Genomic DNA, 16,390 nt, shown 5'->3' with positions numbered 1-16,390 from the left:
CATCGGACACCTGAGAAGGAGAAGCACTTAGAGACTTATCAATATCTGGATACAGGTAGTGTAGTGAAACAAACAACTCTAGGAGTATTTGAGGCATTAATTTCATTTGAAAGGCCATAAAAAATGTTGACACCTAATCCTCTGCGGTTGGGTGAATATGGAATGTGAACAATCATTAGAAGATGAACTGAGCAGTCACATTCTTTCTATATAACAATAGCTACCTAATGTAATAAATTGAATCATCTTTTCTGCCTAATGGAGTTACTGCCTGGCCTGACATAGTATCAGAGCCAGCTCCTTTTTTTAGCCTTTGTGTCTTTGTAACTCCTGGTCTGCTCCACTGCTCCAGGTAAGCGCTGCCCTTACTGTTCTGACATTTTCACTGTAGATATATTTTCGTTGTCAGTTTGCAGCCCAGGTTCAAATTATTCACTGTTTACACAACTATCATGTTGCTACCTTAGTGGTTGCCGCTGCAATTCCCCACATCCGCCATCTGAATGAGCCTGAGCCTGTCTTTACGTTTCTGACAATGGTATGGAATGTGATGGAGGTCGGTAATTGTACCGGTGCCACTCCAGCATTCTTTGCTGCTTCTCCATGAAGCTTTTCTGTTTGATCACTTCACCTCTGCGGTTGCTGTGTTCGACTTCCTCAGAAACTGTTTTGTTCTTTTTCTTAATGGTGAATAATCCTGGGAGATAGACTGCTCTAGCAACGTCTTTCTCATAGTTCGCCTGGAGCTTCAACACCTCTCGTCTCTTTTTATCATAGTTTTGTTTGCCTGGAGCTTTGGCGCCCACCGTGGGGCTCAACACCGCGACCTACTGTAACGTCTTGAATGTAAAAACCTATGACAAATCGCAGCATAGCTTATGACAAATCACAGCATCTTCCCAAACGTTTATAGCTTATGACAAATCGCAGCATCTTGTGTTTCCTTAAGATATAAAAGTTTTTGTCTCAAATGCTTGTCATCTTGGTCACCGGTTCGAATCCACCATCTTAGTCGCCGGTTCGAATCCACCGGCCCACGTATTGAAGTTCCCCACGTATTTTTATGGTTCAGAACGAGACGCGGCTCGACAATGACTCGCTGCAAAAGAAATGGATTTAGACAGAGTTAAGATATATTCAAGGGTTCAGGCCTCTGGAAAGGAGAGGTTTTGTTGAGGAATGTCAAATGCGTCGTGCGCTCATGGTATTACGATGTTGCTGCGTTTTTTATTGTAAAAAGATGTAAACTTATCTTTGTTGGAAAGCTGCATATATATAGTGAACGCTGCCCACTTTGTGCATTGCATATTAAACAGTGAATTTATCCCTAAACTATATGTGCACCACATTGAGTTCTGTGTAATTTACACTGATCAAGGAATGCGAAGGGTTTATTATGTGCATTAAATAGTCTATGCAATGGTGTGTTGAATTTGGGATGAATTCATGAAAAGCATTGGTCCGATATTTTTTTTTACATGAAAACATTGGTGCAGTGAGCGTGGAATGAAATTTTATTTTTATGGCGATATGTTATATGGTTGAGAAGTGGAAGGTATAACATATATATTGTTTTTCTATCAGCAGAAGTTTTTTTTTTTTTCCTCTTACAGAATGCATTCAATCATCTCCATGGTAGGGATAGTTCTCACTGGCAAGGAAAACTATCTTGAATGGTCCTGGATGATAAAACACACCCTCATATTCAATGAGTTGTGGAAAGGAGTATGTGTTGGAGAAGGATACAAAGACCCAGTACAGCCTACCTCAGACAAAGATCTCGTCATTTGGGAAAACAAGAACAACAAAGCTTATGCATTAATCACAACATCTATAAATGAAGAGGTGAGTCGCCATATTTCGTCATATTCAACTGCCTTTGAAGCCTTACAAAAGCTGAAAGAACTCTATGACTCACATTCTGCACTTGAAGTTGTTCAGCTCATGATTAAACTCTTCACATTTGAATTGAAAAATAATGATCCTCTTGCTCTTGCATCTGAAGTAAAGTATATAATGCATGATATCAATTCCACTAAGGTTGAGTTGGATATCCATCTTATTGATTTTCTCAAGGCACTCTATCCTACCTACTCCAATTATCTTGAGTCTTTACAAGCAATTGGGAATCTTAAAGATATAACCTTTGACTCTCTTGTGAAAAAGTTTGTTGAAAGAGAGAAAGCCTTTGGAAAGAAGACAACCCCTGAATCTTCTGAAGAGACTGTGTGCCTTGCCCATAAAGAAAATCATACTACTCAAGATTCTACAAGAGGAAGAGGTGGACGAAGAGGAAGAGGAAGATATTTCAGAGGCAGGGGGGACAGACATTCTCAAGGAGAAAAGGCAGACTTACACTGCATTCGCTGCAAAAGAAATGGATCACATGATGCCTCTACATGCAAGCTGCCATGGGACAAAAGAGCAGAAAAGAAACCAACATAAAGGTAAAACTGATGATACAGATAAAGGTAAAGCACCTGAATCCGCTCACTATATTGAGGCACAATGTAACATTGGAGTAAATGAAGATTTGTTTAATGCTTCACTTGCTTCTTCGAAAAATGATTGGTTGCTTGATTCAGGAGCAACCTGTCACATGACTCATAGAAAATATTTTTTTGAATATTTCAGTGACAATGTTGATGGAGCAGTATACTTTGCAGATCAGTCAAAAATCAAGCCATCAGGGCTTGGCACAATCATGCTTAAACTGCCTAGTCTTCCAGACTTTCTTCTCGATCATGTTCTATATCTCCCACAGCTCAAGAGAAACTTGTTGTCCTTGGTCTACATCCGCCAGCAAGGTCACTCCATTCATATGTTTGATGGCAAGCTTGAGGTAAGAAAAGCATCTGACCACTCACTTGTCATGAGGGGAATAGAAGAAGAAAGGCTTCTCAAACTGCAAGGAACCTTTGCTCATGCACAACATTTCTCATATATTTCTCATCATGAAGAAGGTACACTTCCATCAAGTTTATTATGGCATGCTAGATTTGGACATTTAAACTATGACAGTCTTCGCTTATTGAAGAAAAATGGTGTTGTTGGTTTGCCTACAATTCCTAGGAAACATAAGCAATGTGATGCTTGCATTCTAGGAAGGCATAGCAAACAATCTTTTCATGATTCACATTCAAGAGCACATAGGAAGCTTGAACTCATTCATTCAGATTTATGTGGTCCAATGCCTGTTCCTTCTGCAAATGGAAATAAATATATCATGAAATTTATTGATGATTACACCAGAATGTGTTGGGTTTATTTATTGAAGAACAAATTTGATGCTTTTCAAACATTCAAGAATTTTCATAAATGGATTGAAAATGATGCACAATCTCATATTGGGTCTATTCGCACTGATAATGGAAAAGAATATACATCAAATGAATTTGAAAACTATCTTCGCCAACATCGGATCAAACATCAAACAATTGTGCCTTATAATCCCCAACAGAATGGTGTAGCTGAAAGAATGAATAGAAAAAACTTGAATATGGTACGATCCATGCTTTTCTTCAAAAATGTAAAGATAATGTTTTGGGTTGATGCTGTTCTATGTGCTGCATGTATAAAGAATAGATGTCCATCTAATGCTATAAGAAACAAGACTCCTTATGAATTGTGGTATGGACATGTTCCTTCAGTAAAACATCTCAGGATCTTTGGTTCCACCTGTTATGCTTTGATACCAAAGGTACATAGAAACAAACTTGGTGCTAGAAGTCGTAAGTGTATCTTCTTGGGGTATTCAAACACCTCCAAAGCATACCGCCTCTATGATGAAGCAAATAAAAAGTTTGTTGTATCTAGAGATGTCATTTTTCTTGAATCATCCAAATCTGACAATGTTGTTGAGCGGCAACTTGATTGCTTGCATAGATTCACAAAAACGAAATCATTTGAAGAATTTGATAATCAGATTCCACATCTTGAAGGGGGGATTCCTATACTAGATCAACATGTGGAATCTTCTTCTGAAGAACAATCTCCCCTGCATGAAACTCCAACAACGGATGATGCTTTAAGTGATGTAATTGATAGAATTGGGAGACTCAATCTTGATTCAGTCCCAACTCAATCAACAGAGCAGCCCGGACCATCTTAGAAAGGTCCCCCAAAGTGGCTGACAAAGACACTTGAAAGTGTTCATCCTGATGAAATTGGAAAAACAGGAACCAGAAATTCAAATCGACAAAATGGAGGTGATGTAGATGACTCTAATTCACCTGTTGATATGGATGTTTCTTATGATTGTGAATTGAAATTGTCTACAGATTTTGAACCAACTTCCTTCAAAGAAGTAGCTTCTCATGATGAATGGAAATAAGTGATGCAAAAGGAGTATGATGCCCTCATAAAGAATGACACTTGGAAGCTGGTTGATCCTCCATTTGGAATCAAACCAATTGGCTGTAAGTGGGTCTACAAGAACAAGTACAAAGCTGACGGCTCACTTGACAAGCACAAAGCTAGGCTTGTGGCAAAAGGTTTTGCACAGAAGGAAGGGGTCGATTATGAGGAAACTTTTTCCCCCACAGCAAAATGAGCCACATCCGGACACTCTTTGCACTAGCAGCTCAGAATGGTTGGAAAGTCCATCAAATGGATGTAAAAACTGCCTTCTTTAATGGAGACCTAAAAGAGAATGTTTTTATATCCTAGCCTGAAGGATTTGCTGTGAAAGGACATGAACAAAAAGTATGCAAACTTGTGAAGTCCTTGTATGGCCTCAGACAAGCACCGTGAGCCTGGTACGAAAAACTAACTGAGCATCTTTTGAAACTCAACTTCAATCATTTTGATCTTGATGATGCAACTTTATTTGTCAAGAAAGTTGGCAAAACAGTTGTATATCTTGTGGTATATGTAGATGATCTTTTAATGATAGGGAACAATGAAAGATACATTGCATCCATAAAGAAGGAGTTGGGGAAAAGTTTTGAAATGAATGATTTGGGCTATGTTCATTACTATCTTGGCATTGAAGTAACCCAACATCCAAAATCCATATTTCTTTCTCAAAAGAAATACATTGGAGATTTGTTAAACAGATTTGGCATGACAGAGTGCAATCCTCTTTCTACTCCAATGGAACAAAACTTAAAGCTCACATCTATTGAAGGAAAGGAATTTGAGGATGCAACAAAGTATAGACAGCTTGTAGGAAGTCTCATCTACCTCACTACTACTAGACCAAACATTTCATTTGCTGTTGGAATCCTCTCCAGGTTTATGCAAAAGCCTTGTGAGGGACATTGGTTTGCTGCAAAAAGAGTTCTAAGGTACTTGAAGGGAACTCAAGACCTTGGAATCAAGTATACACAGGTGGACGACTTCAGGTTGATTGGATACTCTGATTCAGACTTCGATAGAGACAAAGAAACTGGGGTATCTACTTCAGGATATGCTATGAGTCTTGGATCAGGAGCTATCTCTTGGAGATCACGCAAACAATCAGTTCCATCAGATTCCACAACAGAAGCAGAATACGTGGCAGCAACTGAAGCAACGAAAGAAATTGTGTGGCTCAGGAAAATTCTAGAAGATTTGCAGGTAAAACAAGTACAATCAACTCCACTCATGATTGACAACACCTCTGCAATAAAGTTGGCCAAGAACCCAAAGTTCCATGATCGTACAAAGCACATCAATACTAAATATCATTTGATCCGACATCATGTTGAGGCCAAAACAATCCATCTCCGTCATTGTTCCACAAATGAGCAAATTGCAAACATATTCACCAAAGCACTTGGAAGAGAAAAGCTTGAAAGATTCAGAATGATGCTTGGACTCGCCAACATCCCTTCAGATTAAGGGGGGGAATGTTGACACCTAATCCTCTGCGGTTGGGTGAATTTGGAATGTGAACAGTCATTAGAAGATGAACTGAGCAGTCACATTCTTTGTATATAACAATAGCTACCTAATGTAATAAATCGAATCATCTTTTCTGCCTAATGGAGTTACTGCCTGGCCTGACAAAAAACGTAGTTGGAAAAACGTCCACTACAGGAAGAGTTAGAAGAATTAATCATGAGGGACAACAATGATAACAATGCTAAAATAGACACCACCACTACCACTTCTGAATTCCCAATTTGGAATCTTACGGGTGAAGCTCCTATGAAGAATATTCCATTGTCATCCTTACCATCCTTTCAGGGGATGACTGTGGAAGACCTGAATACATTTCTATTTGAGTTTGATGTCTTGTGTAGAAGTTATGATTATATAACATATGCTCAAAAGTTAAAACTATTCCCTGCTACCTTAAAAGGAGCAGCCTTGAGATGATTCATGGGATGATATGAAGGAGACGTTCTTGTCAAAGTACCAAGACTATTGTAGGACCAGGGACTTGAGGGAAGATATATTTAGAATGAAACAGAAGGAGGAAGAAAGCCTAGAAGATTATGTGGAACGGTTCCACTACAATTTGCAGAGGTCTAAATACAGTGATTTAGACCCGGAAATCTTGAAGACCATATTCATAAGAGGAATGAGGGACAACTACCTTGACACCTATTAGGCAAGGGAGATATATCACAAGAACAATTTGCAGAAATTATCAAGCTCTACCTACGATGCTCTCGAGGATCATCTAGAGGAAGAAGTACAATTCAGGATGCCTCTGTTTGCATACAAAAATCTGATGGCAGAGAAGTAAACAGAGTGAAGATCGGAAATTTGTTCGAAAATTTCAAGACCGATATCCTTAGTACTCTCTTATCTCAGATAACAATAGCATAGATCAAAAAGGCACAACCAAAAGCTGATACACCCCTAGCTGTGTTATGTCCAACTTATCGGAAGAAACATCCTTACAGGGAATGCAAACTCAACAGCATCAGCCTCTGCAACATCTACGAGCTGGAATATTCAACAGAGTAGTGTCTGAAGCTTCCTAGACTAAATGAATCACTTAGAGAATCAAGCGAGGACTTGAAGTCTTCTTACTTCATTATACCACAAAGGCCATGGCAACTACGACCTCCAGGTATGTATCAAGACTTTTCCTCTTTCAATTCATGGAACAATGAATATAATAGTCAACCATATCCATGGCAATATTTTGCCCCTCCTTCAGCTCAGTTCCCTTTGCTCTGGAACCAATGGTCTCCATCTCCTCTTGTCCAATATCCTCAACCCCAACCATACCCGTGGAACTAGAATTAGAGAGGAAATGCCCAAAATTCAGCTTTGCCTACACCACCAATGCAGAAGCAGCTGCAGTTACCTCCTTTCTAAGCTTCTGCTCCTCCGCCACCTGTGTGACCTCAACCACCTGTGCAACCTAACCCAAACCCAAATAATAAAGCATCTCAAGGGATAGAGGCTCCTACGACCTTCCATACTTACCTTATTACCCCCGTGGAATTTAATGAAATACAATTACGATTGGGCATGGTAATTAACCCTAGTCACTCCCCTATCATTACAAAGGAAGACTGTGAACCATCCAGGGGAGAAGTCGGAGACTCTGAGGCAGTTACTGTGCCTACAACAGCTGATATAGAGGAAGTTGTTACATCTGCAACAACCACCCCGAGAAGAATTGTTACACATGTAACAGTTACTTCAAGGAAGGCTGATGCACCTGTAACAACAGATTCAACTGTTGTTACGTAGGAACCCCTGTATCCTCAGAGACTAGCTGTACCTAGCATGGTTTCCTAGCTTGAACCTAATTTCCTTAGGGAGTTGAAAAATTTGTATGTACAAATCCCTTTGCTGTGAGCCCTTAATGAAGTACCTATCTATGCCAAGACAATGAGAGATTTGTGCATCAAGAAACCTAGAAGAAAGCCTAATGACCCTGCCACCATACATGTGATGGGAGAGTTATCTAAATTAATGTATGATCAGCCTCTCGTTACTAAGCACAATGATACAGGCAAGCCTACAGTCACCGTCTACATTAATGATCAACCCATAGCCAATACATTAATTAATCTTGGGGCTTCCATTAATGTAATGACGGAAGATCTCTTCATCGCTCTTGGGCTACAAGGACTTAGACACACCCCTACTATGTTGGAATTGGCAGATAAGTCTCGTGTTAAATTTGAGGGGATGTTAGAAATTATGGTAGCTTCCTGGAGATACCCAGTTGATTTCCTTATTTTAAAGCCCAAATCCAATTTGGGGGGGCATCCTTTGATCTTAGGGAGACCTTGGATGGCCACTACAGACACATTTATAGGCTACAGGGAGGGATCCATGGTGATCTCGGATGGCCAGGCAACCCAGAACCTTAATCTTTATCCCCAAAAACCAAATATGGATGTGTACAACCCTTGGTGGGATGATTTTGAGCCTGATTCAGATCTTTCCCTACCACTCCTCACTCTGGGGAAAGCCCAGTATTTTAAAGACGAAACATAAGATGATGTTATTAATGGTTTTATTAGTAATTCCCTATCTGTTGCTTCTGTTGAAAATGAAAATGAGGAAGAAGACGTGGAAGATATAGATTTTGAACAAATGAGGAGAGCTCTGAATATCGCTAGCATCCCAATTGAGATTGAGGCTAGAAAGTTTTTGAATGTTAACCCCAATTTGATTGTTGAACAGAATCAATTGCTGTTACAACTGTTGCAGAAGCATAAAAAGGCATTTGCATGGCATTATACAGATATGAAAGGGGTCCACCCTAACCTATGCACTCACCGTATTTATTTGAAGGATGGCTACAAACCAGTCAAACAACCACAGCGCCACATGAACCCTGCACTAAAGGAAGTGGTGAAAGAGGATACAAAAGCTCCCAAGTGCTAATTTTATTTATCCAATATCTGACAGTCAGTGGGTGTCACTGCTTGTCATCGTTCCTAAAAATAATGGAAAGTGGAGAGTCTGTGTCGACTATAGAGAACTCAACAAGGCCACTCAGAAGGACCATTTTCCATTGCCATTTATAGGTAAGGTCCTTGATACTCTCTTCGGAAAGAAATTCTTTTCATTTTTGGATGGTTTCAGTGGCTACAATCAGATACAGATCGCCCCAAAAGACTAGGATAAAACAACTTTTACTTGTCCTTGGGGAACCTACGCATACAGAGTGCTCCCTTTTGGGCTCTGTAATGCACCAGCAACCTTTCAAAGGGAAATTATGGGAATCTTCTCTGACTTATTGAATGACTGTCTGGAAATATTCATGGACGATTTCACACCTTATGGAGATGCTTTTGAAGTAGCATTAGTCAGCCTGGAAAAGTGTTGGAACAATGTGTACAGACTAATGTTGCCTTGAGCACGGAGAAATGTCACATGATGATGACTGAAGGGATCGTGCTTGGACATTACATTTCTGCTAACAGAATCAAGGTAGACCCTGCAAAAATAGAGGTAATCCTAAAAATTCCAACCCCCAAAACACAGAAAGAGGTACGTAGTTTCTTGGGGCATGCAGGGTATTACAAAATATTTATAGTAAAAATTTCAAGAATTGCATCGCCATTATTTTCCTTTCTCATGAAGGATGTGGATTTCTTGTGGATAGGGAAGTGTGAGCAGGCCTTCTTAAAGATGAAAGGTTGTGTATCAACAGCCCCGATGTTTCGAGGGCCTAATTGGGAACTATTGTTTCACATAGCTACAGATGCATTAGATATTGTTGTAGGTGCTATTCTGGACCAGCTGGAGGATAAGAAACCTTATGCCATTTACTACATAAGTAAAAATCTAACTCTAGCTAAGCTCAACTACACAGTGACCGAGAAGGAGTTCTTAGCAGTCGTGCACACCATCAATAAATTCCGACATTACATCATCGGATATCAAGTATTTGTACACATTGACCATTCTGCCATTCGTTTCTTAATGAATAAGCCAATTACAAATGGTAGGATTACACACTGGTCATTGCAGTTACAACAATTTGATATCACTATTATAGATAAGCCTGGAAAAGACAATGTATAGCTGGCTTTCTTTCTAGGCTAACTATTGATGATAGTTGCACTCCTACTGAAGATTCTTTCCCTGATGAATATCTTTTTGCTATTCCTACTTACTCACCTTGGTATGCAGACATAGCCAATTATCTTGCTGCAGGGAAGTTTCCCCAGTATTTGTCCTTCAGAGAGAAAAAGAAAATCATACAACAAAGTGCTATATATACCTGGATAGATGGGAACCTCTACCACACTGGACCGGATTTCCAGATCAGATGATGTGTTAGAGAGGATGAGGTCTTTGATATCCTCAAAGCCTGTCATGAGGAACCTTGCGGGGGACACTTCACAGATAAACAGACGAGATACAAAGTCCTTTCAACAGGGTACTACTGGCCAACAATATTTCAGGATGCCAAGAAGTTTGTGAAGGGATGTGATAGTTGTCAAAGGATGGGCCAACCACTACAATCGAATGAGATGTCGTTACAGCCCCAAATCGTCATAAAACCTTTTGAGAAGTGGGCTCTAGATTTTGTGGGACCAATCAATCCTTCATCCAAACAGAGATCCTACATCTTGGTCTGTACTGACTATGTCACGAAATGGGTCGAGGCGAAGGCACTAACTAGAGCCACGGAGCAGGTTGTCTTAGATTTTCTTTTCGAATACATATTCGTTCGGTTTGGCATACCCAAGGAGATAGCCATAGAAGGAGGGTCATAGTTCACATCTCATAAGATTCGAGAATTGGTCGAGAAATATAAAATCCATCACAAAATCACAACACCTTACCATCCACAGGCAAATGGCCAGGTGGAAAGCACTAATAAATTCATTGAGGGGATCCTTACTAATATTGGGGCCAGTCATCGAAGAAATTGGGCTGACAAACTTCCAAAAGTGTTATGGGCATATAGGAATACATGGAGGAACACCACTGGATTCTCACCATATGAACTTGTGTATGGCAAGAACCCTTCATTCCCCATTGAATTTGAAATCAAGACACTAAGGACATCATTGCAGGTCAATATGGATTTGACTATAACACAAAGGCAGAGATTAAACTAGCTCAATGAATTGGAGGAGAAACGGTTGGCTATTATCCAACAAACAGAGATTATCCAGCAGTAGAGAGCTAAGTGGCATGATAGATTTATAAAGAAGAAACAATTCCAAAAAGGAGATTGGGCTCTCTTATACGACTCAAGGTTTAAGGACTTCAAGGGTAAGCTCCGCACCAGATGGCTAGGCCCTTATGAGGTAGATGTAGTCTTTGACAATGGGACTGTAAATTTGGTAACCATTGACAGTGCAAGGACATCATTACTTGTAAATGGACACCGTCTCCAGTTGTATCACAAACCTACCTCGAAGGGTTCATTTGTCAACATTGTCACAAATTCAGATCTACAGGTTATAAGAACAGGGGAAAGACCCCCTGTACTGCAAAATTTTTAAATTTTCCAATAAGTGTAACAATTGAAAACCACCTGGTGGCGGATGTTACACCATTCTAAAAAAAATGGGATATATATAATAATAATAATAATAATAATAATCTGGCTGTGAAAACCTTTTGCAGGCGCAGACAGACACTGTTTGTAGCAGTTGAAAACCACTTGGTGGCGGCTATTACACCCTCTGCAACGACATTTGTATTTCAAAGTGTATCATACGATAAGTGTTGTTACACGATTTTTCGTTATATATATATATCTATATATATATATATATATATATATATAGATATATATTAATTTAATTTAAATATATATATATATATATTTAAATTAAATTAATATATATATATATATATATATATATATATATATATATATATATATATATATTTAAATTAAATTAATATATATCAGTCATCTTGGTTGTTACACCTATAACAATCGACAACTTTTTAGGAATAAAACGAAATATTTCATTGTAATAAACAAAAAAAACATCACCGTGAGCCTCATCAGCAGATGTAAGTTCGTGTGTCTCACTGCCCGAGTATGATTCGATGTTGCGCCACCCATCACCATGCCCCACGTCACCCAGGTACCTCATCAAAAAGGTAATATTGCATTCCATTTATTTTGTAATTATGATAAGTTAACATGACTAATTGATGGCCGAGGACGATTGTCATAATTAAGCTGGGTGGGAGAACAAATCATGTCGTGACATGACTATCACATGAGTTGTAATTATGGGAAAATCCAGCAACTAAGGCACGTGACCCGTGAGTTATTGTTACTTCATACCATATCATACCAAAAAGGGTAAGGGCACTATTGACGAGCCATCCCCACGACTCACCATTAAAGAAAAATTCATTAAGCTGTACGAACCATGCATGCCCAATCTTAATCCAAATCTACACCTGCGCTACCCTACCACCCTATCATTTACTCCTGTTGGAGGCACTAAATCCCTATTCAAAATGCTTGGAGAGAAGGAAGGTAGCAGTGCAGGTTGAAACAACTAGAGTGTGTGTCGAAGGAAAGATAAGCAGGTGAAACAACATTTGAATTGTAGAAGAAATGGGTGGAGCAGCGATACGGCACAAACCAAGAACTACAGAGGCCTTGGAAGGCTATCTTGAGGCATGCCAGGTCTTCAAAGATGTAGGCTGGTTTGAATTCTTCCAAAAATTGGAAGGGTCAGACAATGGTGTGGCCATGGAATTCGCGAAGAACCTGGAAAGGAACTAGACAGAAGTCAAAGGACTAAAATTGGAGGTTACGGAAGAAGTTATTGCCAGAGTAATAGGATTGCAGCCAGAAGGAAAGAGATGGTTCACTAGGAAGGTTAATGACCCCTCGCTAAAAGGGGATTTTCTTCAAGAAAGCGAGTCGTTGGTTAAGAAGGGCAGGGGAATTGATAGGCTATCACTCTCCCAGCCATGGGCAGACGTTGCTCTCTTTCTCATTAAGTACATTACTTGTGAGGGAAGAGCAACAATCGTGTTTAATTACCATTTCCCATTGTTGAACCATCTCTGCCATTAGCAGCATATTAACCTGCCTTATTTATTTCTAAGAAATATTACAAACACGGTTGCTGCTGTAAAAACAGTTGCACATCCAAAAACATGTGTCACAAACCACGACCTTATTAAACTCATCGTGTTGGATGCCTTAAGCCAACAGGGCAAAAATTGGGAAGATTTCATGTGAAAAAGGCCCAGGACTACTCGCAGGAGGAAAACAGAGATGGCTAGGGAAACCCTAGAGGTAACAAAGGAGCAACCGCAGCCCTTGACAGTGAGGATCACCAAGAAGTTGGTTGACAAACCAATTGGTGACAGAAGGTTGAAGCAGAGGATAAGGGTCAACAGACACCCAGAGTCCCCATCTACGTCGAAGAAGAACAAGGAAGCAGTCAAACAGAAGGACGAGGAGCAAGCTCAACCAGAAAAACCTCCTTCACCTGGTAAGAGAAAAACCCAGTCCTTGCTGTTGAAAATTGAAATTTTAGAAAAAGAGATTGAGAAATTAAGGGAACAGTTAGCAGTAGGGAAGGTAGAGCAAAGAGCTCCAAGGCTGGATACTTTGGCGGAGGCTGTGGATAGGGCTAGAAGGGGAGAAATCCTGGGAACTCTATGTATAGCCTGTGCTGGGAAGTTGGTGGAAGCTGGATTCAAAGTTTGTACAACAGATGCTACCTCGAGGGAGACTCAAACCGAAAACTGGGAAGTCGTTACACCCGAACCTGTCGAGAACGTTGTTGATACACAAGAACCAACAACCGAGACAACGTGATCCACAAAGAGTGATCAAGCAATGCATACACAAGAACCCTTTGCTAACATTGTTGTTTCACCTGGAACAACAGTGGAGGAGGAAACCAGCCAATTGGAGGAAGAAAAAGATAACATCCATGAGCCAATGGTCACTGCTGCTGTTACACAAGAACCAACAGCAGAGACTGAAGCTGGTCCGAAGGTAAACGATGAGCAAAAACCTGTGGATATTACTGCTGCCACACAAGAACCAGCAGTAAGAGTGGAGGTTGACCAGGAAAATAAAGAAATTGTGGTCAAACCCATTGACGAAGCTGCTATTACACAAGAACCAGCAACCGAGGTGGAATAGTTTCATCCTCAGGAGGATGCTACACCGTTAGTTGATGATGCATGTGGGAGAATGCCAGGTCCTGTTGAAGGATGGCATTCTGAAAAATTGTTGTTGTTGGCAGAGCTACAAAAGTGGAAGCAGCTAGCACTCTCTCTACAGGAGGGAGTGATTCCACTCAATGTGCATAAGAATATGATGGATTCCTTGCAAGAGAAATGTTTGAAGGAAGAATGGGAAAGAAAAGAGGAGGCATGGAGGCATAGAAAAATGATAAACAAAAAGGATGAACAACTGTATCAACTACATTGGGAGGTCTCTGACCTAACGTTTGATAAGACCAAACTCCGCGACCTTGCTCTAAAAATGCTAGCATGCAGGCGGCCGTCTTTGTCATACCCTGTGTTCCTGTGGGAAAATTACTATTTATTTCAGTTGAGATCAATTTATGAGAAAAGGTCCTATTTGGGTTCTTTCACCCACACCTTTTTGGAAATTTTCAGTCCTATGATTTTGATGATCAGAATTTGTTCTGCGAGATGTTCCTGCACAACATGATGTGAAAATACGTGAGCACAAATATGGTGGCGACTATCCTCTCTTTCATGGGAGATTTGCAATTCTGGGCATTCCTCTCATTTATGAGGAACCAGATTGAGTGGCAACTGGCTAAGAAGACAATAGAGACCAATAAGGAGAGGACAACACTATGGGTCTAAGCTGAACTAGGAATGGCCTATGAACTCCGTCAAGATTTTAGGCAGTTCCTGAGCACTCCGGAAAGGAGAGACCAATCAACCATCTACAAAAGAAAGATCATGAGGGTCTGCCTTAACTTATTTGCAACCATGAGAAGCCAAGCATTGGTCAGATGTCTCAAGCGCACAGAGGCTTGCAGTGTAGAATTACAGGAAGGGGACCCATTTGAGTATAAGAAATTTTTGGCTGCTATTTCACGGGTGCCGAAATATGCCTAGATTGTGTTGACACTGGGAGAATTCTGGATTGGCCTCAGGTTCAGATTCCCTCTGATCTGGTTGCCATTGGAGGAATATCAGCCCGATTATCAGTTATGTGATTACGAAGAAGAATCTTGGCCACGTGAGTTAATGGTCAATCGAGGATTTAGAGCTCTAGGTGATGACACTACTGTTGCATACAATTTTACAGATTTCCATTAGGGGCACAGTAGAAGGGTCTGAGATTCTGCATAGGGACATGTAGTGGCTTCAGTTGGGGGGAGATGTTGGGTGTGGTTTTTCACTCATTTTCCGCACCTTCTTTCCCTTGTTTTGACCTTTATGTCCTTCAGCTCTGTGCCCTTATATGACCAAATTCCTTGTTTTCTTACCATTTTCATCCATTTTACTGTCATGTTACTTTACTATATTTTACCGAATAAATGCGAGGCTTTATTTCTTTTTTAGGCTAACTAGACGAGCATTGAAGGAACATGTTGGGAAGTTTATCTTTTTTCAGGTGTTGGCTCACGGAAGCAGACAGGCAGCAGGACTTAGCTGCAGGAAAGGGTAGAACAGTTCGCTGTTACACCCTGATTGATGTTACATATCGCTGCTACATACTAGGTGCTATTACAGGTGGCCGCTGTTACAGGTTGCTGCTACACATCAGTGCTGTTACACATTGGGTGTTGTTACACCTTGCGTGGATCTGTCGTTACACCAACAATGATGTCTTTAGTTATGTCGCGTCAGCCCGAACCATCATTTGCTCAATACTATTACATCAAAGCTAGAAATGTGGGTACTATTCCACATAACAACTGTCAGCAATAGATTGTTTATTTATGAGGCAACAAGACTCAAGCAGTTGTAACTAATGTATATTAATTTAGTAGTAGGTTGCAACTTCTTTATTTTTGGATCAACATGAGAATCAGAGATTCTCATGGCTGATCTGTTTTCTAATTTTCGGGATGTAATAGTTATAAAAGACTTGGTTTTTTATGTATCACATATGCACACATAGAAGAGTACTATTACTTTGTTTCTGTAACACCTGAACTCATTTTAATATCAATTGGAACAATGATGTTGTTATTTCTTGTCAACTGATCCGTTAATCACTTTTTGTGTCTTCCTGCGCCCTGCTGAGGAGGAAGGGCCCTCCTCTTTGGAAGGGATTGTAGTGATTAGGTAGTGTACATTTCAATTCAGTGTATTTATTTGTAGTTTCTTGATGTTACTGCACATATTGTGGATTGCCTTCGCTGTTGATTTTATTTATCTTATGTTGTTCCATAGAGTTAAACAACAGAGGAATAATAACTAGTTGGAATAGATGTTAGCTCTAGGTGTGGCACACCCTTATTTCAATAACTGCGAGTTGTGATTTGATTATGTGGATGGTTTTTATATTTGCATACATGATTGATTCAGTAAATTA

The sequence above is a fragment of the Pinus tabuliformis genome, chromosome X (genome assembly GCF_031772625.1).
Source record: "Pinus tabuliformis cultivar Carrire ecotype Pingquan chromosome X, CPIR1, whole genome shotgun sequence".
Taxonomy (NCBI): Eukaryota; Viridiplantae; Streptophyta; class Pinopsida; order Pinales; family Pinaceae; genus Pinus; species Pinus tabuliformis.
Note: the sequence above shows the minus strand (reverse complement) of the source record.